Source organism: Corapipo altera, unplaced genomic scaffold (assembly GCF_003945725.1).
Source record: "Corapipo altera isolate COAL_440 unplaced genomic scaffold, ASM394572v1 52b, whole genome shotgun sequence".
In the NCBI taxonomy this organism is placed as follows: Eukaryota; Metazoa; Chordata; class Aves; order Passeriformes; family Pipridae; genus Corapipo; species Corapipo altera.
Genome location: NW_020884922.1, coordinates 5,601,006 through 5,628,550, shown reverse-complemented (window position 1 = coordinate 5,628,550; position 27,545 = coordinate 5,601,006). Strand labels below are relative to the sequence as shown.

Sequence of the window (27,545 nt, the reverse complement as noted above, 5' to 3'; positions counted from 1 at the left end):
TTCCTTTCCTGTTACAAATTCCACATAAAATCTAAGTAATTACTTGGCTGCAGTGATACTTAGTCTACAGGACAATGCGTTTACAGGCATTTAGGAACAGCAGTTAACAATAATACTTGCATATGGGTTTGATATCTTGTGTTGTTAAAACAAATCAGCAAGTCTAGACTGTAATTTGCTGAAGCAATTTATGGTTATTTCATGGCTTTTTTTCTCCAAGTAGAGGTGAATACATTCTACTATCTCAAGACGAAAGATGGTAGTGCACATTCTTTTCGTTTTAACTGTAAGACTGATCTGAAACAGAAGGATTAACATCCTGATTTTCATACCACATTAAAAACTGCCCTAAACTATTTGTGCTTTATTCCACTATGATTTTCAAATATTTTGGGAACTGCTGATTAATTGTGAAAAAACACTGCTGCGGCCATTTCTTCACAAATTAGTAAGCTGAGACTGTCAATATAATAAGTCAGTAGCAGAGCAGGGAGCAAGGACCCATGTGGGAAACCCTCAGCTGCCTTATATTGTTACTGAAGTCATCAAAGTATAACAGCTGACAGTCATTGAGGGTTCCCATTAGCTTTTCAATGCTGGGCTCCTGCTCCACTAGCAAGGCAAAACAAATGCTTTTTTGTATTTCTGGAAACATTGCAACATTGCTTTATGACAGACTTGCCAATACTTTTCTTCTAGGTGAGCAAGTACTTGCAGGCAATTTTTTCACCCTATTTTCCAACCTTATTGCAAGTCTGATACAGCATCAAAATCTGTATAACACAAGAAGACACTGGACTCGTTCTGCTTAGATATGATTGCATTTCTGAAGAATGTAACATGATATACAGATAAATAAACAAAAAACCCCCCAGGCTTTCCAGAGCTAAGAAATACTTTCCCAGTGAGAGCTTGATTTCCTTGTACCTTTCAGCCAGAAAAACCAGTCCCCAGTCCTACAAGGCTGCTGCCAGGCTCTCCTCTGTGGTACACCCTGGCGCCAAGTTCCCACATGGATGAAACTGTTCCCAGGTAAGGGACCCAAAGGGGCTCTGAGATTTGCAGCGAACTTTACAAAGCCGTCTCCCATCTGTCTGTTCTCTAAAAGGGAAGCTCCTTGAAGAGTGTGGACCACGGCTTCAGGTCAATCACCAGCAAATGAGCACACTTAGCAATAAAAGAAAATGGATTTATACAGATTAGCCATTAGATGACTATGAATCAGAGGAAAAATTAGGTCATGCCTTTGTTATAAAGTTTTGTAAAGAAAAAGCGGGAATTTAGCCAACAGAAACCTTTTCATTTGCATGGACATCTATGCCTTCCAAAGCTAATCAGTTATTACATTGAAGGTCTTTATGAACATGATGGAGTCTTGTACTGTATTACTATCTTTTTTCTTTATTTTTTTTATGCTTATGTAGATGTATATGAATTACATTCTCATAACATAATGTTTAGGTAATTGACTTGGTTTATTGCAATTGTCATACTGACAGATAGACTTTGAAAGAACAAATGCATTTACTGTTCCTAGAAATCATCAGATTATGAATTTACATGTATTTTTGTTAAGAAGGTAGAATGTCCATCATCCTCTATTAGTACAAAGTGGAATAACTCCACTGAAGTCAGTGATTTGCTACAGTATCCTGTTTTCATTAAAAGTAGAGGTGTGTTATGAAAGACATAACTATATACTCATTGCTTGTTAACCTTAACTAATACCCAAGCTCCTAGATGTCCATCTCACATTTTCCAGCGGCTCCTAATTTCTGTGCTTCAGACGAGCATAAATGCATCATTTTGTGGTAGGAAATTAAAGAGTTGCTGTTTTACAGAGCACTACATGAGCATCTTACAGCATTGTACTGACCATAACTAATTGAACCTTTGAACCTTCCAGGACATGGGAGAAGGATTGGACTTCTGTTCCAAATAGACTGCAGTTTGTAACAAGCCACCTCATTTCAAATTATTGCTCTTCTGACATTATTATACTTTGGGCTGTGTTTGGTTTTATTTTGTATTGCCCATATGGAATGCAGTTTCTCTGTAACTTAATCCTTAAAACATCAGTTCTAAGAAAAGATCCTCCTTCACGTAAGAGATATGTGTGTTTATCAAGGTTATTAAGAAGCAGACAAGATTCTACAGGCTGGCACTTAGAATTCACTAAGTGGGTAAAAAAGCCTGGTTTTATGATCTAAAAAGGCCATAGAAAGACAGGCATGAAACTATGTGATTGTATTGGGGCTATCTACAAGTATTAGCTGAATATCTGTCCCCTACTTGTTCAGAGAGATGTGCCAGGTTATTAAATTGACAATCATAAGTGAAAAATGTCCTGGGGCTCACACTGGTGTTTGTAGGAGGCCTCTGCCCCTGTAAGATGTTTTTGAAATTTCCATGTGCCATTCCAGGATGTGTGTCATGGCCTCTTCTGAGAAGAATGAAGTCACTTGGCCTTTGGCCTCATGACTTCCAGCACACTCCAGGAAAGTAGTTTCTCACCAGGAGCCATAGCTACAATGTCTTCTTCTTCAATTACCCTCCTAGCTGTGCCAGACTATATTAACCCTTACTAAGCACATATGCTGCCACGGTCCCTTGGGTGCCTACGCTAGGGAAATCTTTGGAAAGGCTTATTGCAGTATCTGTTGTAACAGGGAACTGCAGCAGGAGTGATTTCAGTCTCTCCAGTAAACAGTTCGTGCATAGAATCTGATTTATTCTTTTGCCTTTCAACATCTTTTCTCTAACACAGAAAGTTTTAAAATGGTATAAAAATCAACTAAATACAAAGTCCCTACAGTCAAATCAGATCTAATCCTCTCATATTCCTTTTCTCCTATGACTTCTGTCAACAGTTTGCTCTTCAGTGCAGGATGATGGTGCTGGAATGTGACTGTGACACCACAACCACTGACAGTCTGATCAGACCAAAGCTGTTACTGTCACGGGCAGGGTAGATCTGGGCTCAGCAGGGATATGTATTTAACCCCCCTGAGCCCTGTGCCAGATGGGAAGGTAAAATGAGTCTTTCAGATCACCCTAGGGTCCTCCCAGCAAGCACTCACATTTCTCTGTATATGGCAATCACTATATCTGGCAAGAAGCCATGTATTTAAACAAATATTTCTAACTAGACCCTTGACTCTTACCACTATATTAAAGGGCTAAAGGTATTAGATTTGTGGATGTGTTCAGACAAATATTTTACGTGGTATTTTTTTTCATACTCCTAAACATTTCTGACAGTGTCTTTCATGATCTCCAGTCCAAAGGTTTTTCCAAGGTGTCATCTTCTGCTGTTTTCTCTGCTAAATCATGTAGAAGATCAGAGAGAATTTATTTTCTAAGAATTTGAAAAGCTAGCTAATACAAACCCAGAAATACTGATTCATGAGCATCCCCACATAACACAGGACTTCTTTTTATTCCACTTTCACTAATTAGTGTGAAAAATTACCACTGTAAAACAATGCATTTGTATCTAGCTTTACTGGAACGGGTTCCCCAGGGAAGTGGTCACAGCACCAAGCCTGACAGAGTTCAAGAAGTGTCTGGATGACACTCTCAGGCACATGGTGTGACTCTTGGGGATGCTCCTGTGCAGGGCCAGGAGTTGCACTCAGTGATCCTTGTGGGTCCCTTCCAACTCAGCATATTCTGTGATTCTGTGATTCTGTGAATTGGCACTGATGTAAATGCAGAACAACTATATTGAATTGAATTTTCTCCTGATTTTCACCAGTGTGAAAACATGATTGGCCTGTCCTTTTTCTCAGAGCCCTTACCTTTCATCTGGAAATCAATCATTGCTCCAGATGAAATGACGTTTGACTAATGACAGGAAACCAGTATCAGAAAACCAGCTTATAACATACCACACACAATACACATAGCAGTCAGGCAAGACTAAGGGATTACAGAAACCCTACTATTTATCAGTGCTTAAAACCTATGTACAGCTTTTACCAGGGGAGAAAATGGAGAAAGAATTATAAATTTTTCACAGTAGGTCTAACTACTTGCAAGAAGGTATTTTAAAACACTTTACTGAGGGTGCGCTCATTTCATCTGCTGCTGCTGTCCATCCCTGTCCTGAGTTTTCTGGTACATGGGTCTTGGCTGAGAATGGCCCTCTCTCTTCTCACAAACCACACCAAAAGACCATGAGCTGTAGCACAACTATCTTAGACACTTTTCTTCTCAAAACACTTTTTTCAAAGTAAATACAATTGACAATCATAAAGTAACAAGCTCCATTTGCAGCTGTAACTGAACAGTGTTATATTACATATTGGATCCTGGAACCAAGTATTTGGTGGGAGAGGACCAGACCCTCCTGGGTACTGCAGCCATGCTGGATTGCACTGAGCCATAAACTAACCTGGCCACTCCAAAGTTCATATTAAGCAATACTGGAAACTGGTCATGAGTTATTCTGAACCTATTGCTGTGGTAGTCATGAGAATACTGCTGGAGAAAAGAACACCCAGCAGAAGAGTTGGAACCCATGATATAAGACATCTCCTATCCTTCTCTATGAACATGGTTCTTCAGCTGCTTTAGACTTGTCTTGAACTCCATGATGAGGCAATGCTTAGTCCTTCAGTTGGAAATAGCATTTTCCTTGTTCCTAAGAGTTTCACTGGGAAGCAATCACTCAACCCACCTCTGCCCGTTAGAGCCACAGTGAGCTGCTCATGTACCTCCAGCTTAGGGTCTGGCTCCACAAATGGTGATTCCAGAGCTTGCTTTCTTAAATCTCCGTTCCTGGTCTCAGTCTCTGCCTCACGAAGCATTTGGCTGAGCTCAAGTACATTAAGATGGTATTGCACAAACTTCCCTCTGCATGGTGTGCACACAGCAAAGACCCAACAGGGGAAGGAAAATGGGAGATGTCTGTGCCATGTCTTACAGGCTTTGTAGATAAAAAGTATCAACTCTAGCATTCAAAGGGGAAGAATTTTTTGTATGTCATTCTGTGGTTGTAAAACAAGATATTCTTTGAATTCTTTGGCAGATCCTTCAAGCCTGATTGGAGAAAGGCAGACACTGGGCCTCTTGGAGGGAGTTCTGTGTTATTCTGGTACTCCCCAAAGTAATGCTGAGTTGAAAAAGAGTGGACCAGCCAGCTGGCTTCTGGTTGACACCAGAAGAGTGATGAGGGGGAGAGGGACAATAAACTGAATGCAGACTACACACAACACATCAGAAACATGAAGCAGGAGGACCAGAGAGAGCTGTGTGAGCGCCTGCTCTCTGAAAGACTTTAAATACTGGTATAATCCCCATCAGATTTTTGGTTCATGTTTCCACGACCTGAAGCTACCAAAATTTTTTCTATTTACATAATGCAAGATTTGCAGGGTATTCAGCAACACATCCCACGGTCCACCCTACAATATCTGTATAGATATGACATAAGTGCAGCTCTTCAACATAGTCTTATGCTGGTAAGTTTGCCTAATCAAGGTAGGTTGTCACAATATTAATGTTTTAACCAATGTGATAAGTTTCTGGGAAGGTAGAAAGTGATTTTAGTAGATGACTGAAGAAATAATCCTACTTAGGATACAGTTTTTGCAATAGGAATAGAAGAAATAAACATAATGTGATACCAGAACCAAGAGAAAAGGAGTATATAACAATGCCAAAATTATAAAAAAGAGAGGAGAAAGACATTTTTGGGAAAGACAGTCCTTTACATAAATACTTCAGTTGAGTTGGTAAATGGAAAGAGTTCCACTGATCTTGTTTACTGTTCCATCAATCCATTAGATATTTCTGTAGTGCTGTTTGTTTCTTTAATTTGACATTACCACTTGTATGTCTTGTGAAATACCATTTGAATGCCAGGGCAACTGAGATTTTGGAACACACTGTTGACAGCTGTTTTGGAACTACAAATATGATGTGTGCTACATCTGGTGAGTCTGGAGTGAAAAAATACAGTGGAAAAGCACAATTTCTCATTTGGAGCTGCTGTAAAGGGTTTACAATATCCAAGTCCCTTACTCAGTAAAGGAACTGTTTAATGACCTACCCATAGAGATAGTCTTTTATAATCAGTACAGAGATTGATTTGAGTATTTCTGCAAAGCTGGTCCATTCTTTCTAACTAGGAAAATTGACATAGAACATGAAAGAGAGATGCTTAAACGCGTGACTAAATTAAATCAGTGAATCAATAAATGATCTAAAAATATTTTGTCATTAATTTTCATGACACAGCCATGACTATGCCAAGCAAGGCATCATGTGCACTCAAGCCTAATAAAGTCTCATACCTATGACTCACTGGCAGAAGTAGCAGCTGGCCTCCTGGAGGCTGCAATGAATAATCAAGGGATTTTTTGGTGTCAGGCTAACATTGTAGACACTACCAAGTAAAAGAGAGTGAAACCAAAAATAATGTACTTTAAAAAGTTAGAAGCATAACAGCCAGGTGAGCAGTGTTATCTCTGCCAGCTCCAGAACTGACTATTCTTCAAAGTGAATTTTGGTGTGTGTATATGTGGGTGATCTAGATGTCTGCACTGATCTGCTCTTCTCCTAGTCCTGTTATTTTACCAAGAGAAAAGTCATCCCTAGAAAGAAAGACTAAACTAGCAACAGAAGAGACTGGCATGCACTCTACACTGCTTCTTTTTCCCTTTCTTTCTTTAAACAGAGGTGGAGGTATCAGACTGTAGAATAGGAATGTCAGACACACTGATGTTACTCTGGCTCCCTGAACTGATTTGGAGTGAGAGCTTCAGTATAGGTGAGAACTTCAGTATAGGTGGGTACTTGGCACTCAGAAGACAGTGCCCTCAGTACTTACAGGAATCTAATGAGGAGCTGGAGAAATCACAAGGTCATCTGTTAATTCAGACACAAATTTTCCTTTCAATTTATGTTTCAGATGGCAAATTTTTCTCAAGACTTAATGTACAGGACCATGAGAGCAACTGATAGAGCTAACAATAATTATTTTTTTTTTCCAATTAAAAATGTGCAGTGATATTTTAAATGTCAAAAAAATTATAATTCAGGCTTTCATTGTATTATTATACCATGCTGAAGCTAACAGTTTTCCATTACTCCCTGAATAATATGTAATAATGATTTGAATAATATGTAATAATGATTTAGTGCACAGAATAAAAAAAACACTAAATATTCATATTGAACCACAGAAGTTCTTGAAACCATATAACATCTGGGTGCAGAGAAAACCCTAGACCACCCAACCATTGTTTGGCCATTGATTCTGCAAGTAAAACCTCACTAGCTCCTACAAGTTTGAAATACTACACAGTCTCTCAAACCTATTCTGGATGGGGGAAAACAGAAAATTAACATTTCATAGAGGTAAAATTGTAATTTAAACTTTCTCTGATATTAATGTGAATAAGAAGAAAGGTTTCTTAAATATAAGAGAACAATCAGGAATGTACAGGTCTCTCATCTAACAAACAATAACTTTTTTATGGTCAAGTTTTCTCTTCTTAAGAGAAAAATGGAGCTGACTAAGTAGCTTTGATATTTTCTTCGTTTTCTTTTCCTAACAGTAGCTTTCACTTCATGTAAAATCATTCTGTGGCTGATATTCAAATCCTTTAAATATGTAATTTTCCCAAAAGCTAAAGTCAAGTTCTTTTTCTACTTCTTTAATATAGATTGATTAGATTGAGTGTCAGAACTCAACAAAGACCATCTAATGATGGAGCTTGCTTCAGGAAAGTGAGTACTTCAACAACAACACTAATGTTTTATTTCAGATGGAGAAAGTCTTTCTTTTGAGGTTGCACATTTCTGTGTACTGCAATGATCTGGATGGGATTTAACCCCAAAAATCTAAACACTTACATTTTGTACTTCTATTTGCTACAGGGCCTTCAACAAGGAGTTGTAGTGCTCTCAGGCTGTCCTAGGCTCTACTGAACCTCTCAAAATATGACAGCAGGGGAAGTTTATTTTGATGAGCACCTGTTCTTAGTTGGCTGATTTTGGCAAGGATTCCTGCATTTCCATGATACAATCCCACTGGCTTCAAATGAAAATACAGCCTTGAAACTGGAATTGAAGAATGAGTACGATGCTGTGCTTGAACAAGAATATGCTCTGTTGCAGGCACAGAAGGAAGCACTCAATAGGAATCACCACTTTAAGCACAATGGTGAAGACAAGTCTGGATTTTCTGTAATGACCATCACCAAATCTTCTAAGTGCATCCCAAGTGCATTCCTAACTGGCTTTATCAAATGTTCTATTCTTCCTTCCAGACCCTGTTAAGCTTCACTGTCCTGGGCACTGATGTGTGCTGAAGAAAAAAGGGGCATCTTGATGCCAGATCCTCTGCTCAAAAGGGGATTTGTGGAACTGTGCAGAGTTGGGGAACACTCCATCCACCTTGAATAATATGGTACAGTGAGGTCAGACTGTTGTTATGTGGCACAATACAGCCTTGAAGAAGGATATAGTGCGGACATGAATGATTCTCAGCTCCCCACCGACCCCGCTTTTGCTTCAGAGATGTATTCAGTATTCAAGGCTGGCACTCAGTTCATTGGAAGCACTCTGTCTCCAAAACCCAGAAGGCTGAAAATATTTAGGAAAGAATCAAGGAAATGTCAATAACTAAAGCAGTCACCTTTCCAGCCAATCCTATCACCTTCTCACACATTATAACATACCCATGATACTTTTAGTTTAGGAGGAACATTCTGGATTGATAAATAGAAATCAGAAATATGTGGGAAGTACTACTCTCAGGAATGTGTTGCTGGTGGAAGGTCTGCATTTCCAAAAATGCATCACTCCTTGAAGGCTACAGTGTGTAGAAGAACTTGGGCACCTTTATTTTTGAAATATGCAAGTGTAAAAAGTGAATTTCTACTTTGCTCTGAAATTAGGCAACATTGATTGTGTTTTTATAATGTCATTACAAATTTAAGATTTCTCGTAACTATAAGAATGTACTAGTTTTATGTGACACAAATGTGTGCATTAAGAAATTTTGGCTGGACAGAACATGAAATCAATCATATTAGGATCATCCTTTTCCCAGAACAAAAATGTCAACCAACCAAGTTTAAAAAACCAATTTGCCAACTCCCTTCCCTTCTACTCTACTTCTTTAAGACATACTGCATCTTAATTAGACTTGATTTTTTGGGGGTTGATAGTATTACCATTTTAGCAATTCTCCAGTCATCCACAAAGTTTGTTATGAAGTCTAGATTCAACTTTACATTGACATACAGTAAAATTAAACAAAAGTACATCTTAAAAATTAGAAGAAAATGAGACAGAGAATATACACCTTTTGGCTGCCATTTCAGGGTAGTATAGGCAATGTTCAGGAGTTCTCTAATGTAATACTTAATTTGGTTTTATTTAACTTATTCTGTAGTATCACAAAATGTGCCATAGTCTTTGGCTTTGGTTTTGCAACAGCATCTGGCTGAGTAGATTCTTATGAAGTCCCCTTCCTGAGTGAGAGCTTAGATATTGTAAATCTATCCCAGTCATCCCTAAAGAGAAACTGGACTTTTTGACTGTCTGCACTCAAACCTCAGCACCTCCAGACGTAGCACGCATCTCAGCCTTCACTTCAAAACAGCTGTCAAGAATGTGTGCCAGACTTTCAGCTGTCATGCCATACAGTCAGGATCCCACACAGCATACAAATGGTAAAGTAGAATTAAATAATGGTACATGATACCAGAAGAAAAATGCAATAGAGTTACAAAATGGTAGTGGTCATGCTCACTGACTTTACAAGAGTCAAAATTTTTCTGCTGGAGTGAGTTTAATACCAGAGAGTTCTAAAAGTCATGAGTTTAAGATGTAGCTGCATTTGTCGAGAGAATATCTGCCTAACATATTTTTAAGAAAGGTGTCTTAAAATTTATCTGGACAAAATACCCCTTCCCTTTAATTTAGCTGTTATTTACTGTTCATGTAAAGCTCTTCTGTTCATGACTGATGAAGCATAGTGTGTAACTTGCAGCCTCCACACTGTGGTGTAGAAAAACCCTCTGAAACTACCTTTATATAAAATTTGGAATGATTTCATCAATTACTAACACTCTTCCTCAATATAAGTAGAACTTTAGTTAGTAACGTACTTGACGAGGCAGATTAAGCTGACTACTTTCATTAGTCAGACATACAACCATTGTAAAAATCTTCCAAACCAGAAGGTTAGGCTTGAGAAATGAGACACTGGTGTTGGCAAGTTCAGAGATATTTTTTCAACTTTATACAACAGTTCATCTGTGCCTATATAAATGGCAGAGAAAGTAATACACTGAAATAGATACTGATGGCCTGATACTGAAAGAGGCCAAAAACTAAGGAAAATTTAGACGGTCCTGATTAAGCAGTTTTATTTGTTGAATGCTATGACCACAAGCAAACCAGTTGAACTGAAACTCAGGTAAATACTTTTGCACTAGATTTTGAAATAAACATCATCATCAAAATGGGTGTGCACAAAATATATTGTGAGAATTATTTCATTAAGTATCTATATGACACAGCATTTAATTTTGTGTAAAGGCACTGTATGTTATTAGTTACACAGTATCAAATGAGGAAAAGCCCTCTCAGAGGTTCTCTAGACATTCTAGACATTGCTTTTATGCAAGATCAAGTCAGGCAAGATGATCTAATAGTCTCTTGTAACAATAACATTTAGAAATCTGTGAAAAAGTTTTAATAAAATATAAACGCAAAGATGATCTGGTATTTCTAAGTCTTTTGAGCTTTAACATTTCCCCACACTGCATCTCCCCACCTCACAGTTTTGTGTTTAGATTAAAGTAATTAAAGTTTTTATTTCAGAATTTCTTGTGTATTTAAGCACTTTGGTGACACTGGTTGTCCACTTTCCTGTTGTTATTCTAGAATTCAGTAGCCTACCAGTCACAATTTCCACCATGGCAGTGGTCTAAGTAATTAAGCTTCTCATTCACTATTTGCAAAATTAAATAGAATGTTTAAGATGAAGTATCGGACCATCAAAATTCATCAACTTTATATTTTAAATGAATACTGTATAGATTTTTCCCTAACCCCCCATTTTACAACTTGCATGTTATCTTAAAAACTTGTCCCTTGTCCTTATGGCAGCCTTCCAGTACCTGAAGGGAGCTTACAACAGAAAAGAAGAGAGACTTTTTTCAAGGACATGTACTGACAGGACAAGGGGAAATGGCTTTAGGCTGAAAGAGAATAGGCTTACATTAGGTAGTAAGAAGAAATTCTTTACTGTGAGAGAGGTGAGGCTCTGGAATGGGTTGCCCAGAGGAGTTGTGGATGCCCCACCCCTGGAATCATTCAAGGCCAGGCTGGATGGGCTTTGAGTGGTCAAAGTTGTCTCTGCCCTTGGCAAGGAGGTTGGAACTAGGTGATCTTCAAGATCCCTTCCAACCCAAACCATTCTGTGACTCTGTTAAATAAGAATTCCATTAACTCCTGATGGACATAATGCCCTGACAGGTTAGCTCTAATAAATGAGATACTTTGATTATTATAGTATTTTTGGTATGTCCTGCTAATGCTAAATTTAGACACTACCACTCATTGTATTATTTGCTCCCTATTAATGTAGCCTGTCCTTTTATTCCTGCCAAACAGCACTCATCTACTTGTTCCAAATGAGAACCTTACATATCCAAATTAACTACTATTTCTAGATCATCTCTTCAGAAATATTTCACTCTTTTAATATTTCAGTTTTATTAAACATCACTCATTTTGGTCAAGGAATTATGAACATAATTATGAATTATGTAACACAACAGCAATTTTTCTACTGTAGGCCACCTAAAACTAAAAGTGTAGTTCAGTTACAGAGTGGGTTTGCTTTTTTTTTCTTCCCATTTTTGAAAGATTGTAGTGACTATGTAGAGCTAATACAAAGTTTGGGCATTTGCTTGTGTTTTTTAATTAATTCACAGAATATTCTGCAGTAATAACGAAATGTGTATGTTCAGATGCTATTAATGAACATCAGTTTAAGGATCTACACAAAGAGCTAGACTAAACTAGTTTTCTTTTGCCTTGTATCAACTTAACAGCAATGGAAAGCACTCAAAGACAGTTGTACTTACTTGACTTTTGCATACCTGTTTTACAGACCCAAAGAATTATGTTTAAGCGAGCTGCCAAACCTGGGTTTGGTGCCAGACTCAGTACTCTTAGTTTATCACCAGCTGACCCACTGCTGTAATTCTAATACTCACTTTCTTGCTATACACTCATATTTCCTTACAAATAAGATTCCACAGTCACTGCAACATATCCCCCACTTCCAGGGGTTAAAACATGACTGGAAAAGTCTGTAGCCTACAAAACTACTGCTAATATTCACCTGAGTTTCTACCTGTGCTTATAATCTCCATAAGGCATTGGAATCACTAAATTTTATGGGTATCTGTATCTAAACTTACAATATTCACTGTAGCCTGACACTATCCCAATTGGTTTCCAGCAGAATTCATGCCAGTGGGCACAGTCTGGATCTGATTTGGAGGATGCGATGGAAATAGGGATCGTTAAAAACACCCCATTATCATATGGTCTGGTAGTTGGCTACAGTGCTGTTCTACAAACATGATTTAGTACAGATGTTTCATTTAAACTCTAGGTTTATAAAGGTACACATTTTTTTGGTTTACTCTGATTATAACCACAGTCTACTCCTCCCCGGTAATCAACTGCTAGAATTTGTCAAATGTTGTCATTTAATATGTGGGTCACTTCCAGTGCTGTGTTTGTTGCATGGAATGCTCCACTTCCATAGAAACAGATGTTTTAACTTAACAGCAGAAAGAGCTAAACAAGTGCATGTGAAGGCGCAGTGCAAATAATGTGTTTCATTTCTGTTATTTATAGCTGTCCGCAGCTATCATAATTTTTTTATTTGAAAATTATTAAATCAATTACAAGAAGTTTATTTGCAGATACTGCCAAGAATGATGCATGCTAGGCAACTGCTTCTGGGGAAGTGTCTTCTTCTGGGCCATTGCAGAGGCATTTCAGTGAAGTCAATCCATTTCTGAAAGACTACAGTACAACAGGGTCTGTACACAAGGCCTCAGGTTATACATAGGGAAAAAAATACCCTCTTTAGACCTCCCAGCCCTTCTGGCAGATATGTCAGGTGTTAGGGCAGTGGAGCTAGATTGTACTTAACTCCTCAGCGTATTTGAAGAGGGCAAGACCAGCTGAAATGATGGTTAGCAGGAAGACTCGTGGGAGAGGGCTCTGGTTGGAAAAAGGCTGAGCTGAGAGGATGGGTTTCTTCCTTCTTTCAGTTTTATTTGACTGAAATACATCCCACCCAAACTGGGAACTGTGTTTATATGAAAAACTAGTAATAGTCTTATCTAAAATGCAAGGGGGAAATATTTTTTTGAAACACAGAACTATTTCCACATACCAAAATGAAGAAACAAATCAGCCATCTGTGAAATTCTTTGCTCTTTAAAATCCTACCTGACTAGTTTCAGGTCACTGTAGGAGCCACTGATTTTTATAACAGAAGTGATGTTTGAAAGCGAGCCATACTGCATACTTTCCAAAGCACACAGACAAAATAATTCGTAACAGTGCTGTAATATTCCACATCCAGGGGCAGATCATGTAAAGAGTGAGCTGTGCACAACCAAGGTAAGCACTTAGAGCTGATACTGTCTAACATCACTTCCCAAACAAATCCCATAATTTTTACACTTGAGCCACAGGCAAGCCTGAAAGTACAGGCTAGGTTACTTTAAAAGTTCACTGTGTTCCCTTTCACGCCCACCCAAAATGCCCTGGACGTGTACTCCACCCACCTATCCAGGGGTTTCTGTGCAGTAGTCAGAGCCAGGCCAGATGAGAGAAGTATCTATGTTTGGAAAGCCTCCGCAAATGTGGGACACAAAAGCAGTAAACAAATCAATGGGATACCGACCAAATGTGTTCCACATTTGTGAAAATAACAAAGTTGAGTCAGGAAGAAAGGTTTATGTGTCTTCTCCTCATACAGTCCTTCCCAAGGTACTTTCTTTCAATCCCCCCAAAATTAAATCCAGCCCAGACAGCAGCAATATTTGTGAGTACACAGCACAGATCAAATGCATTACAAAGCCACTGACAGCTCCACGTGGCTTGGCATGAGGCACAGCTCAAATGGCTGAGCAGGTGTTTCCTCCCACAGTCCTCCTCCGCGCACAGGCACTCTCTGAGTGACACGGATGTGCCACCGCGCGGCACTGCTGGAAGGAACACCTGCCACTAGCAGTGGACCCAAGCTCGGGAGCCAGGCTGGCAACTTCTTCCCACACAACTCTCAAATCTCTGCCTGTGCCATGAATTCCTGCATGGGAAAATCTCTGAAAAAGTTCTCTAGTCATGAGAAAGACCTCAGGACACCTGCCTCCGTTTGTACGAGTGACAGAAAGCCTCTCTGAAGGGACTCGTGAAACCACGGGAATGAGCTCACCTCTCCTAAACAGGTTACACAGCATCTGGGAGCTCCACAGTTTGGTGTCCAGTAGCTGTACTACAGCAACAGAAAGCAGGCACACAGGCAGTATGGGACAGAACTGCTCTTCAACATAAAATTTATATTAAACATTAAATGTAAAAAAATTAAATTACTGAAAAGTTTGTTCAAAGCTTCTACTAATTCATTCTTCTTTTAAAATCTTGACATTAAAAAAAATCACTCAGGGCTATTAATTAAAACTGTGCTTTGGCATATCTTTAATGAGAGATGGGAATTTTTGAAAGCTGGGATATCTGGAAGGCTTTTTTAAGTCTCTTCAATGTATTCAAACTAAATGTTTAATGTCCACCCATAGTAAGTGAGCACAGTCCAACCCAAGTCAATAAAGAAAAATACTGTCAGCTGATGGCTTAAAAACTTACACTTTAGACAAAAAGAAATAAGCCATCATGACTGTTTGGCAGCAGATCAATATGAAGATATCTTGCATTAATGCTTTATATATTTAGGGGTGTGGGATTTTATTTATTCAGTAAACTCAGGCCTTTCCTGCAGCAAATTTTCTACAGGGAAAGTGCTATAAATTTGTTTTGAATTAAATTTTGTCTTAAAAGTAAAAAGTCAATTCATGGTACAATTTAAATGAATGAGGGTAGCCATTTCATACTTGAAATTTAGAATTTCATTGTCCACCTGAGTCATTTATTATTTTTTTAATCTTTGTTGGATGATGTAACCTTTATAAAGTGGGCAGAAGGACCTCAATAATTTACTGGGACTGTCATTCATTTAGAATCCTGGCTAAAGAAGGAAGATGTATTACACTAGCACTGGATAAGCAGATAAAGGAATACTAGGGTATTACATAGTTTCCTTGCTTTCTTAACTAATAAAATCATTATTATCCCAGATATATTGTCTTCATATTTAATATATGCTCTCTTTCTGAACAAATGAACCAAAGAAACATATTGCAATAAAACTCAACTGATTTAGTAGACCTCAAAATCCACAATCCTTTTATGCATGAGCTATGCACAGTTTTGCCTGCACATTATAGTCACATTTATCTTTCTTCCTCTGATATGGTTATTTGCTATAGAGTCTGGAAAAAGGATTTGAGGATCCAACTTGAAATACCAATGAGAAAAAAGTCTTACTCTGTGATGTTAAGTGTGGCCTCTTTCTGCTTTACTTTCTATTACACTTATTTTCTGTTCACTAGCTAACTAATCTTCAGGACAAAGCTAAAATGTAAGGAAAAAGTTTTAACAAATTTACAGTTTGCTTTCTGTACCTGGCACCATACCCACGTCTTCTACCAAGTATTTCCACATTCTTCAACTACTTTATTTGCTGTAAAAATTAATGGAAGAAAGTATTCTCAAGAAATCCTGGCCTTCTCAGGGATTTGTGTGCTGAACATCCAGGGGTTGAAAAGAGCTTCTTGCCATCCTGCCTTCTCCAAGGGATGGATTCCTTTCACCCCTCTGGCACGCATGGCCATGTCTTCAAGGTAAAGGCTCGCAAGCAGATCTTTGCTCTCTCCCCTTCTTGACTTTTTTATCATTTTACCTACATTTTTATCCTTCTTCTCAATTCCATAAATGTAACAATCCACAGTGCAAGCTCCAGTATTTTCTTGATCTGAAAGACAAGACAAAGAGAGAGCTGATATGAAAAGCAATTCCACAAGGCAAAACTATCCTGTTACAGTAACTTGATAACAACTGTTGTCATACAAAACTGAGTTTATCTATCACTCTCACTGTTTCCATTGGTTTGGTTTCTTTTTTTTTTTTTTTTTTTATTTCAGTTACCACCACTCACCACTGGTATTTTGCAGAAGAGACGCAAGAATAGACATTATCTGCACATATGCTTCTGTCATCTCAGCAAAACCCTCCTCCCACTTTCAGCATGTGCTTGCACTCAAAACGCAGATGAGGAAGCTTATCTCCTTTGGCAAGCACCAGACTGTGACCCTGGGAGGGGAAGCAGCCAGACATGCATGGGAGGTACCACCAGCAAGAGATACCAGCTAAAACCTGACAAGTGCAGCCTCTGAACTGTCTCTGCTGCTGCTGCTGCTGCAGCCCTGCTCCCAAAGCACCACCTGCCAGTACTGACACAAACATTCAAAACTAACACACACCTGATCTATGTATGAGTCAGTTCAACCCTCCTCCACTACTGTTTCTACCACGTGTTCACTGAACTGCAAGATTCAATACTCCAGGCACCTCTGCCACTCCTCTTGAGCCTTCTTCAGATGCCCCAATCACATAAAGCTGGAACACGGCTGCAGCCTATAGGTAGATATGTTTATATGTCATAAACTTAATTTTGTTAAAATCAATGGAGGCTCTAAAAAAAAGTAAACAAAAAAATGCAGGATGAACAATAAAATCAGGTAAGTCCTAGACAAGATGTCTTCAAAATCTTGAGTTTTATTTTCTTCAGGTGTTTTACCTTTTCCAAGTAAAGAAAAATGTGTTCTGGGAAAACACATCTGTCTCAGCATCCCAGCCCCTTCTAGGGATTTCTTCTAAACCCCAAATCCTCACTCAGCACACAGCACTGTCAAATTTGGTAGTGCTGCAGTCGTTTTGATGGGAAGATCAAGCAGTTAAATCACAAGAGGCAGAAGTAAATTAACTTTTTCTAAACTACCTAATGAGACTGAAGAAAAAGCTGAGTCTTTCCAATTTCTATTTAGAATTTCAGAAATGAATTTGTCTACTAAAGCTCACATAAAACTAAATACTGTTTTGTTAACACTGGTATATCTGGGAAAAACTCAATTTGGACAAAAATCCACAAAACATGTATTTCCAAATCAGTTGCTTGCATGCTAGAAAGCTGTCATTTAGAGGGTTTCAAGATAGTATTTTGTGATGTTCTATTTGGTATTTTATTTTACATTATTTTATTATGCCTTATTAAAAAGGAGTTACTTTCCATTTTCAGAATCCTTAAAGATATCATAATTAAGCTCACATAAGATTTTCACTGAAACATCTTTTATTTCCTTTCTAAGCCAAAAGACCTTATGTTTGATAATGAAGCAGCTGGACACATGGATATTGCATGTGCATAATACATATTAACATTACTATACCTAAATAAAGCAAAAATAAAAATTTTAGAAAAATTAAAATTAATATAATACAATGCAAGAATTATGTTCATCATTTAAATTAAATTTTACAATACTTTCAATATCTTTTTCATCAAAATAAAATTTAAAGGAAGTATTTCAGTATAATCCAAAGCAACATTTTAATAAAAAAAATTTTGTGAAAAAATTCTCACATATACTCACTTGTATAGGGACTAATCAGGAAATAAGCTTAGCTGTTAGTCTCAGAATCAAGAGGTAGAAACATCCACTTTTCCTTTATTATTTATCTGGAAATATGAATTCCTGTAAATTGACATTATTCACTTTTACTTCCTGCAGAATTGTATAAAATGATAAAATACATAAAAAAAAATATTGTAACATAAAATAAAATTAATGTTTGTTTTTTCTTTTTTGCTGGGAAACTCCTTTTACCTGTTTGGGGTACAATGACAAAATTCCATTCTGAGATTCCAAAATGCTGGTTTCCACTGCTAGAAAATTAAAGCTTTGCCTTGGATGGATCTTTGGATTCCACCACACCGAGGTACCAAGACCTCAGTGCCGATCACTCATCTCCCTGTCCTATCTTACAGAGGTGCAATGAAACATTGATTTCTTCGTGCATTTTAGCTTAGGATACAAGTGTTCAGGTATTAAGCTGATCCTTGTTTCATTTCCATGGCTGCAAAGAAACATTTTATCCTTTTAAGGGATGGACTAAATGCTTCTCACCTTACTTGTTGATTTGACCACTTGTGATTACACCTGCAATCTTTCAGTCTCCCATAGAGCCTTCCCAGCACAGAACATCCCAGGAGTCACCATGTTCTCCTGGCTAGACTTGCAGCTGCAGGACACAAAGCAATTCAAAATCCTTTTGAGGCAAAGCCACCTTGTGACACATCAGCAGCAACAGGTATGAATTTCTCTGGAGTTATAGCACAGGCAGTATGTGAAAGGATATTCAGAACTCCATTTTACAGGCAGCTCACCCCATTACAGTAAGTTCATGCTTCACACAGGCTCTGCTCAGGATTTTCCGTGTAAAGTACTTTCAGCCATATTATCCATGCAAGATGCATCATTGCAGTCCCCCCCCAACAAAATCAGAACAGATGAATTGCTTCGTGTTTTCCCCACACATATCATCTCCTCTGTGGTAAATTCTTTCTGGCTGCATCCTTCTCCCAGTGCTGACAAGAGGGCCAGGTTGTCCAGCAGCAGAAGGAATTGTCTGGGCTGCAGTCAGTCAAAGACTACAAAACTCCTTCTCGTACCTGGAGTTCAACTGGGAACAAAGTCATATCCAGGAAGGTGTGTATTTTCCCATCCTGTTTTATCTCTGGTGCACTTGTATCACTGAGCTTCTGTTTCCTATTTGAAATCAGTTTCCCGAACACACAGTTCCCATCTTATAGGTCTCCTGGTACCATATGCTTAGGATTCTCCTAAGATCAACAAGCTTTAGATAAGATAAAATTAGGTATGAGTCAGAAGTTCTTCATGCTCACTGCAGAGCTGATCTCTACTCTCCATTTTCCCAGGATAAAAAAAAAAAGGTTTCATTTCGCACACTCACAGGACATCTACCCCAGAATCGAACATTTTGGAGGGTGAGGAGACAGCAGGTCTGCAAGACAGCATCATCCCAGCTCACCTGTCAACAGTACAGTGGAAAGAGAGAGACAGGAAAACTGTTCCTGCTGAGTAAACAGAAACACTACAGTCTCGCTTTGCTCATTATGAAAACATGGCCACTGTGTTTTCTATCCTTGAAAAAGACAAATCAAAAATGTTATTATGTGTTCTGACAATTACCATGACCTTTAAACCTGAAATTTGGCCTGCTAAGGCATTTTGGGCTCACAGTTTTTCTTAATTCCTATACAAAAATGCATTACATGTGTATTTGGAGCAACTGGAAGTACTCTGCTGTGCAGCTGCAGACAAACACAATTTCCAACAAGGTGGTTCCAACATCTGACTCCTGTTTTAACTTGGTTTGGGGGAGTCAGTTCATTGGCTGGTGGCTCCTGGGCAGATCCACGGGGTTTGCTTGCTCTGAAAGTTCAACGCATGCAGTACCCAGTTAAACTCTCTGGCAGGTTCAGAATTCCTTTGGAGAAGTCAGCCAGGAAAGTCATCTTCATGCCAGAGAGGCACTGCCTGCCCTGCACTGCCATTAATGGTCTTTTGTAAAATTCAGTAGCTGTCTCAAGGTTTCAGATGAGAAATATGAGGCTGTGATTTAAAAAAGTAATTTGATCACACAGAAATCAATCCCCTGCAAGGATTTGATTACCGCAACAAAATTTCCTACCAAATTTAACAAAATTCCTACTTAAATCATTCTATAAGCTTGTGCTAAAGCACCTTGTTAAATGAAGACTTAAGAAGAGGAAGACAGTGCCTTTGTGCTCTCTTTGGAATAGCAATCTGAAATGCTTCAAATTGGGTCTGGAGTCCCTTACATCTTTTTTATTGTTTCCTAAATCAGAACAATCATCTGCAGAAAAAGAGAAATGATGCAAATTTCTCAAGCCAGAAACTGTTTCCAAGTTGCATTTTTCTTGAACAAGATTCTAAATTTGTATATTACAACTAAATTAAATTTAAATGTTTTAGGCTGTGAGGAGTCAAACTATTGCTAGTGTGCTTAGCACACTATTCCTGGAATGCTTGTAGTCTCCAATTTGTTTATTGCTAGTTAACCATATCTATGTGGGGAAAACCCTTGCATATTTATAACCTCTACCTCTTCCTCAGGATGTCATCATTTTGGTGGAGAAGAAGGTTATTTTAAGAATGGGAGATAATATAAAAGCACGATTTCCTTTCATCAGACTTGTCTCTCTCCCTCGCTCTTCTGCTCCTAGCTCTGCATCTAAATCACCACTTTCTTCCTCCACATCTTGGAATAAATGTTTACAAGATGCAATAGCTGGATTTTTCTTGTGGGTGTACAGTCATTCCAAGACCGGGGATTTAATGATTCACATAGATTTTACGCAGAGGTGGATACATTTCACCAGAAATAAAAGGGAAAAGCAAACCTGGTTAACTACATATTCCTTTGTACACCCTTGGCTTGTCTCAGTTCAGTAGATGGAAGCACACATATTTAGATCAACACCTGTAATATAATGTTGGATAAAAAATTTGTAAAATATGCTAACTTTGTAATATTTTCTTTTTTTTTTTTTTACTCAAGCTAAAAAACCCTGCTGATGGAAAGGCTGTGTTCTGAGTGAGACGTGTTTCTCGGCGAGCCTTCACATTCCAACAACATTTTTTGGTGGTCTAAGCGCAAAACATTAATTTCCTTGTAGAGTCACAGGTTATCACACTCGGGCCCAGCCTCCCAAGCTGCAGTTCAGTGGAGCTTCACCTCAGTCTTGCCATGAAGAAGGGGATTTGCATGGAAAAAACAGAGACACCACAAGATGCTGAAGTATAACAGCTTGCCCTCAGTGGAAAGCAGCTTGCCGTGCTGCTGCAGAGCTGATCACACTTCCTTTTAAGCCTGGTGCATAATAATGTTGTTTTTCATGAAATTATGAACTATTAAATCTGCGTGACATATAGATGAGAGAAGAAACGTTCACAGGCCCACTGTAATTTATGAACATGTGGTGCACAGATGTTACATGAGATTTTTCTTCCCTTTACTTTTCAAAATTTGCATTCCATTTTCCCTCCTTCTCTCTAGTGTTCAAACTCCGTATTCGATGCTTTATTAGATGTCTCAGCAGGGTAAATGGATGATTAATAATTGTTGATGACAGCAATTAGGTTTCTATAAGCTGTGGAGTGAAAGATAAATATGATGGGAACAGGCGTACCTATGCATGACAACTAAGCCTCTTTAAGAATGTGTTAGGGTTACCCATGATTTATGGGAATGTCACCACTGTCTCTAGATAGGGAATACCTCTTAAATTTATCTTACTGTAATCATCACTTTTTCTTCAGGTACCTAGGGGGAAAATATCCTCCCAAAGAAAAGAAAAGAGAAGGAGAGAAAGAAAGAGAGAGAGAGAAAGAAAGAAAGGAAGGAAGGAAGAAAGAAAGAATACTAATTACTGATGATACTTTTCTCATTCAAAAGTGTGTTCTTAAAGAACCCCCAACTTTCTGGAAAACTAATTTCTCCTGAAGAAAAATAGTTTAAAAACTACTACAAATTTTTCCAACTCTTACTGTTACAGTGTCATCCCCCTTTGGGTCTGTAGGAGGATGGAACCTCTCTGCTTTCCTGCACCTTTTTTCTCAGCTCTGTGAAATTTTCGTAAGTCAAATTTGCATGTAGAAAGAGAATGACTCCACACATCTGGTAATTAGTCTGGGAAATGTTCTGATACAAGAGATTATTTGATTAGGAACTGCAGTTGAACTATATTTCTATAAATTATTCCTCTTAATTAATCATTATGCATGTTGATAGAAACCTCATCTGATTTGTTTCAAGAGTACACAGCCTGACAAAGGGTTTTTAGAAAAGGTTAGGAAGTTTGCTTTCTGTTTGTGAAGAAAATAGCAGTCATGTTAAGGTTTGGCCCTTTACTGTTGCTTTTAGTCCCAAGCTCATGTACACCTGGAAACCTAAGGCAAGACTGGCCAAAAGCACAGTTAATTTGAAGGGACAGGGAGGGACTGTGCTCCATGAGAGGTTCAAATACTCTGCATCGACATACTGGCCTCCTCCTCCAAGACTTTAGAAGAAACAGCAAATTTCTATTTCTCCCATCTGCAATTTTGATCTGAGCTGCTGGCAGTGTGTTCCTCCACAACAATATGAATTAATGAAATCAATAGAAAACTCCCCTTAATTTAAATTGGGTTTGGGACAACTTATCTTTAACATTACTAAATTAGCTTTGATTTTGATCACCACTTAATTGTGGACAAAAGGAGAGGAAAACTTAGAAATAGGGAATATGTGACAAATGCTTCTCTGGCTCACCAGAGCTGGTTTCATTACAAAACTCCACTCCATTGTGCTGAAGCAAAGCAACATCTCTCAGTTGCTGGAGCAGACAGATGACCCTGAGGTGCTGCTCCACTCACATTGTGGCTCCGTGGCTGGCAGGAGGCACTGCAGGCACACCCGAAACTGCTGGGTTTTGGTAGAAACTCTGAGAAAAACCAGCAGAAAAGTCTTTTAGGCTAAAAAAGGGATATATGTATTTAATTTGATCTATTTAACTTGATCTCATTTGCTTCTGAGGACTGGGAGAGGCCCTGATGCCCTGTGTTGCCCTTGTGCTGCACAGGCTGTGCAGAGGGTCCCCCCCATCAGCTGAGGCGGCTCCTCTCCAGCCTTTCTTGATGATGGTAAATGCCTTCAAGTGCAAGGATATGTGATAGTTACTGTCGTGATACCAGTTTTGAACCAGTGTCTCCAGAGCTGGAACCTTTGTTAGTTTTAGGCACGCAGGCAATTTTCTTCAGCTCTGCCATTAGCAGATTGTCTTCCATCTCTGCTCTCCACTTGGCACAAAGAGGGATTGACAAGAATTTGTGTAAGTTTGGCCTGGCTCTCTTGCCCAGCCTAAGCTGTCTCCTCCCCCCCTCCTGCTCTCTCAAGCGAGGGAAAAAAAACGAACCACAGAAAAACCAAAGGAAATCCAAACAAAAACAGAATTATACAAAAAATATATATTTACATATATTTACAATTATATATACAATTTGAATATATTATACACACAATAGGAAGCTCCCGAGGGGGAAAAAAGGGAAAAGGGAGGGGGAAACAGGGATAAAAAAACCCTAAAAACAAATACCCTCCAAATATACACTGCTAATAGTGAGCTAGAGAATAAACAAATAAAAAACCAAATTAAATACTTCCCTGAACAAGACAACAGAACTGTGCGAGGTCCCAGCCAACTCCCCACGCCTCCCGAAAGGACCAGAGATAATGGCAGGTCTAAGCAGGCAGGCCCTGGCCTATACAAGCAAAGACCATCTGTGGAGAGACCTGTCACCTTCAGCCACCAGAAGAGAGAAGAGAGTGAGCTCTCTTATCTGTGCCTTATTTATATGTTGTGTTACGCTTAAGGATGATATGGAATACTTCCTTAGATTTCTGACCCCCGTTGCTAAGGAAGGCCTAAAAAATCCAAAATCCAACCCATTACAGAATTACACAGGGGGATAGAATAAGCTCCACTTGCAAAAAACCAGATAATTTCATACAGGTGAGAACAAGTATGTTTTAATTCAGAGACATTTCCCTCTGGAGCAAAACTCTCACTTAACAGTCTGAAGCACGATGTGCCTCTGAGTGCTTCCTGTCTGAAGAACACTGAGTGACCCAACCCAACAGTCCTCCAGTCTCCCAGTGTTGGAGCACGTGTGTCAGGTGCCAGAGCACGGACAAAGGGATGAAACCTTCCAAGTTTCTCCACCTTCCAAAAATGCTCAAACTGGCACTCAGACATACAGAATAACAACATCCTACTGTCTCAGGTTACTGAGCAGACCTTAACTTATTTTAGCATTATCAGTAGTTTTTAAACTAGTGAAAAACTAGAGACAGCTGCCCTTCTATTTTGGCGGTTCTCACATTTTCATGCCGTCCACAAGGCATTTATCTGGACTTCTGTAAAGCTTTTGGCACAGGCCCCCACAACATCCTTCTCTCTAAACTGGGGAGAGATGGATTTGATGAGTGGACTGTTAGATGGATAAGTGTGGTTGGCTGGTTGCATCCAGAGGGTAGTGGTCAACAGCTCAGAGTCCCAATGGACATCAGTGACAAGTGGAGTCCCCCAGGGATCCATATTGGGATGAGTCATATTTAATATCTTCATTAATGACACAAATGAAGGGAATGAGTGCACCCTTATCAAATTTGCAGATAACACTAAGTTGAGTGCTGTGGTTGACACATGTGAAGGACAGGATGCCACCCAGAGGGATCTGGACAAGCTCAGGAAGGTGGCTCATGAGCTTCAATATGATAAAGTGCAAGATGCTGCACCTGGGTCGGGGCAACCCTCGGTATCAAAGAGGTTGGAGGTTAAACAGATGGAGAGCAGCCCTGCCAGGAAGGACTTGGGGGTGCTGGTGGATGAGCGGCTGGACATGACCTGGTAATGTGCACTTGCAGCCCAGAAAGTCAAACGTGTTGGGCTGTATCAAAAGCAGCATGGCCAGCAGGGCAAGGGAGGGGATTCTGCCCCTCTACTTCACTCTGGCAAGACCCTACCTGGAGTGGTGTGTCCAGATCTTGCCCAAAATTAAATCTAGTTTTCTTTTCTGCTTTTCTCTCTTCACAGTAGTTCAGGTAGTGTAGTTCTCTCAGGTGAATCAAGATGATGGATACTGCATTTTTTTCCATAGAGGCTGACCGATAGGACAATGATGATTTGCATAAAACTACAGTAGATAAAAAAGTTCAAATACTCTTGCTTTGTCTGATACATTTCAAATACACTGCCCTGTGCTAATGAGATGAAAAAGAGGACAAGCTTTCTCCTTTCCTTAGTTGATCTGAGCTGGGCACAAAGATGGAGCTCTAAAAAAGTTTAACTGGTTCCAACTGGATCCTACAAACCCTATGAAGGACTAGTTCCTCTTAGGCAGACTAGAAGAAGGTATATTATTCTTATGTCATGACAGTGGCAACCACTCAGAATCTCTACCATTGGGAAAAGTTGTGGAGGGCACTGTCAGAGCATGTAACAGAGAAAAGAGGGATTCTCTTAGGAGGATTTACAGACTTGCAAAAGATTGTAATAACTAGATGTGCACAAGAGTAGACTTCATCAGGAAAGTATAGAGAACTGTATGCCAGTGGAGAGGGCAAAATAATGGAAAATACATTGTATTGAACAATTTTTTGTTAGAAGTAGGAAGGACACGATGAACTATCAAGTAATTTTTCTCACTATGCATGTCTTTTACTGCTTTTGAAAATAACCTGGCTTTCCAGATAGATGCTTGCTGTGGGACAGCAGCATCACATTTACAATAGTAATTAACAAAGAAAGAGTTAATGGGGAGCCCTTTGAAAAATGCATCTTTGACAACAATTTGCAGGTTTAAGTGTGTTGCTTTTTTTTTTATCTTCCATAAGCAAGTACAAATCCAAACTGTAACCTTTAATGGTGGGCACATTGTGCATAACCAGAGCAATTTCATGTAAATATGTGAATGTATTTAAACAAATAATCTAAGGCAGCCTTAGCACAATGAATGAAAAAAATGAAAATCAATATAATCCAGAGTTACACTGGTGTGTGCTCTTGCAATATACACCTACTGGGACTTAGTTTAAAAGTGTTTTGAAATATTTCTTTCTCTTATATTTATTTTAATGGAAACTTTCCCGGCGATAAGAAAAATGGTAGATTTTCTGTTCCTGCGGAATGTCTTGTTTTAGCAGCATACAAAGAAACAGCATATTGTAAAGCTGAACTGGAAGCCTGTCAGTGACACAAAAATATGGAAGAAATGTAATTGTTTCCATAATTCCTTCTTTGAGTTAAATAAATCTACTCAGACATGTAACCCCTAAAAACCTGACAAAGCTGCAGATGTTAAGTTAAACAGTTTGTGTTTCTTTTGATAGCAAAGCTTATTAAAAGTGAACTGATATGGTTTATGCAAACATGTGAGATACAAAATAGTAGGATCTTTTAACTTAATTCAGATAGCAACTTCCAAATATAATCTGTAAATATTTAACCAGGGACAAAAAGTACTGCATTTTGCAGGATTTCATTAAAAACAAACCCAATAACCTGGTACACTCAATTATACTATAGTGCTGGCAATGACTGCTGCTCTAGCCAGTATTTTCTCATAATGTCTGTTACTTTCTCCCATTTTGTGATTGCCCTGAATTTCTCCTCTTATTTTATCAAAACCAGGCCCCTGAATCAGTTTAGTTTATTTCTTTCTTCAGACCAAGGACGAAAAGGTAGTATAATTCCCACTAAATCTTGGAATACACTTTCTTTTGTACTAGCAAGTATTTTCTTTTACTAAAAATACAATATTTATCCAATGTTAAAGCCTGTTGTAAAATAGAAACTGAACTGGCAACACTGACTAAAACCACATATCCAACCTAATTCCTTTACATCTGCTTTTATTTCTTGGACTTCTTCAGCCTTGCTCAGATTTCGGCTCCATGACCAAGTAAGTAAGAATTTAGCAAACGATAAAGCTATTGACCTGCAGGAACAGGCAGAGTTCATCAGGAAGGTTCCAAATATCCTGTCCAAGGGGTCAACACAGATATGATGAGGTTCTCACCGAGTGTGCTGTCATGGGAGGCATCCAAGCACAGCGTCACTGTGTAAAGACAACAACCAATGTGTAAAGACAGCTACAGCACACTAATTACGGACAGTTTACTGACACACTATTATGTGACCAGTATTGCTAACTAGTAGCTAGTCTGTTACTGATACTGTCACAGTATCACAGTGAGATGCGGCATGTTTATGTCTGGATGATCTTTTCTTATGTGCCTGAGGAAAGAGCCATCTTTAGAAAGGAGGTAAACTTGAACCCAATAAACTGAACCCATCAGAAAAAGGTGTACCAGCTCCAGAGCTGAATGTGATGGCCACTGTGCACATGGCTGGCTGGAGAGAGGTAGATGAACAATAGCTCTGAGTTCATCATGAACACAGCAGTCCCACAACACCAGGAACACTGCTCCCAAGGGAATATGGGTGAGCATGGCTGGCACATAGTGGAGACTAGTTCATGAAGCACTGGGAAGATTTAGACCTGAGACAGAATTCCTCCTTAAATCAGCAATGCATGTACTCATCACGCTCAACATAGCAGAACATAAATCCTTTAGTCACCTCATAGAACACCAGAAAGTGATTTTTCAGAGCAACTGCATTTCAGATATTAATTTAGGCTCTCACTTTTCTGCTTTGTTCCCCT

The 27,545-nt window shown here is 38.9% G+C and overlaps 3 long non-coding RNA genes across 6 annotated transcripts; 2 read left to right on the top strand and 1 right to left on the bottom strand.

The window, feature by feature from the left end:
• Nucleotides 1-650: 650 nt before the first annotated feature.
• Nucleotides 651-22,800, bottom strand: LOC113953692. 4 transcript variants are annotated; one of them, XR_003529976.1, is made up of 6 exons: nt 22,591-22,800; nt 17,826-17,927; nt 16,656-16,809; nt 16,331-16,485; nt 14,495-16,147; nt 651-1,167 (listed from the first exon to the last, which is right to left on the bottom strand). It is a non-coding gene; the product is annotated as an uncharacterized LOC113953692 (long non-coding RNA). The 4 variants fall into 4 exon arrangements; XR_003529975.1 differs by lacking the exon at nt 651-1,167 and having other exon boundaries at nt 10,478-16,147; XR_003529978.1 differs by lacking the exon at nt 651-1,167 and having other exon boundaries at nt 10,478-16,147; nt 17,826-17,911.
• On the top strand, nt 2,721-7,441 carry LOC113953691. Its single transcript, XR_003529974.1, has 5 exons — nt 2,721-3,030; nt 5,033-5,291; nt 5,869-5,939; nt 6,683-6,793; nt 6,917-7,441. It is a non-coding gene; the product is annotated as an uncharacterized LOC113953691 (long non-coding RNA).
• On the top strand, nt 7,669-9,151 carry LOC113953694. The gene is made up of 3 exons (XR_003529979.1): nt 7,669-7,737; nt 7,888-8,173; nt 8,280-9,151. It is a non-coding gene; the product is annotated as an uncharacterized LOC113953694 (long non-coding RNA).
• Nucleotides 22,801-27,545: the final 4,745 nt, after the last annotated feature.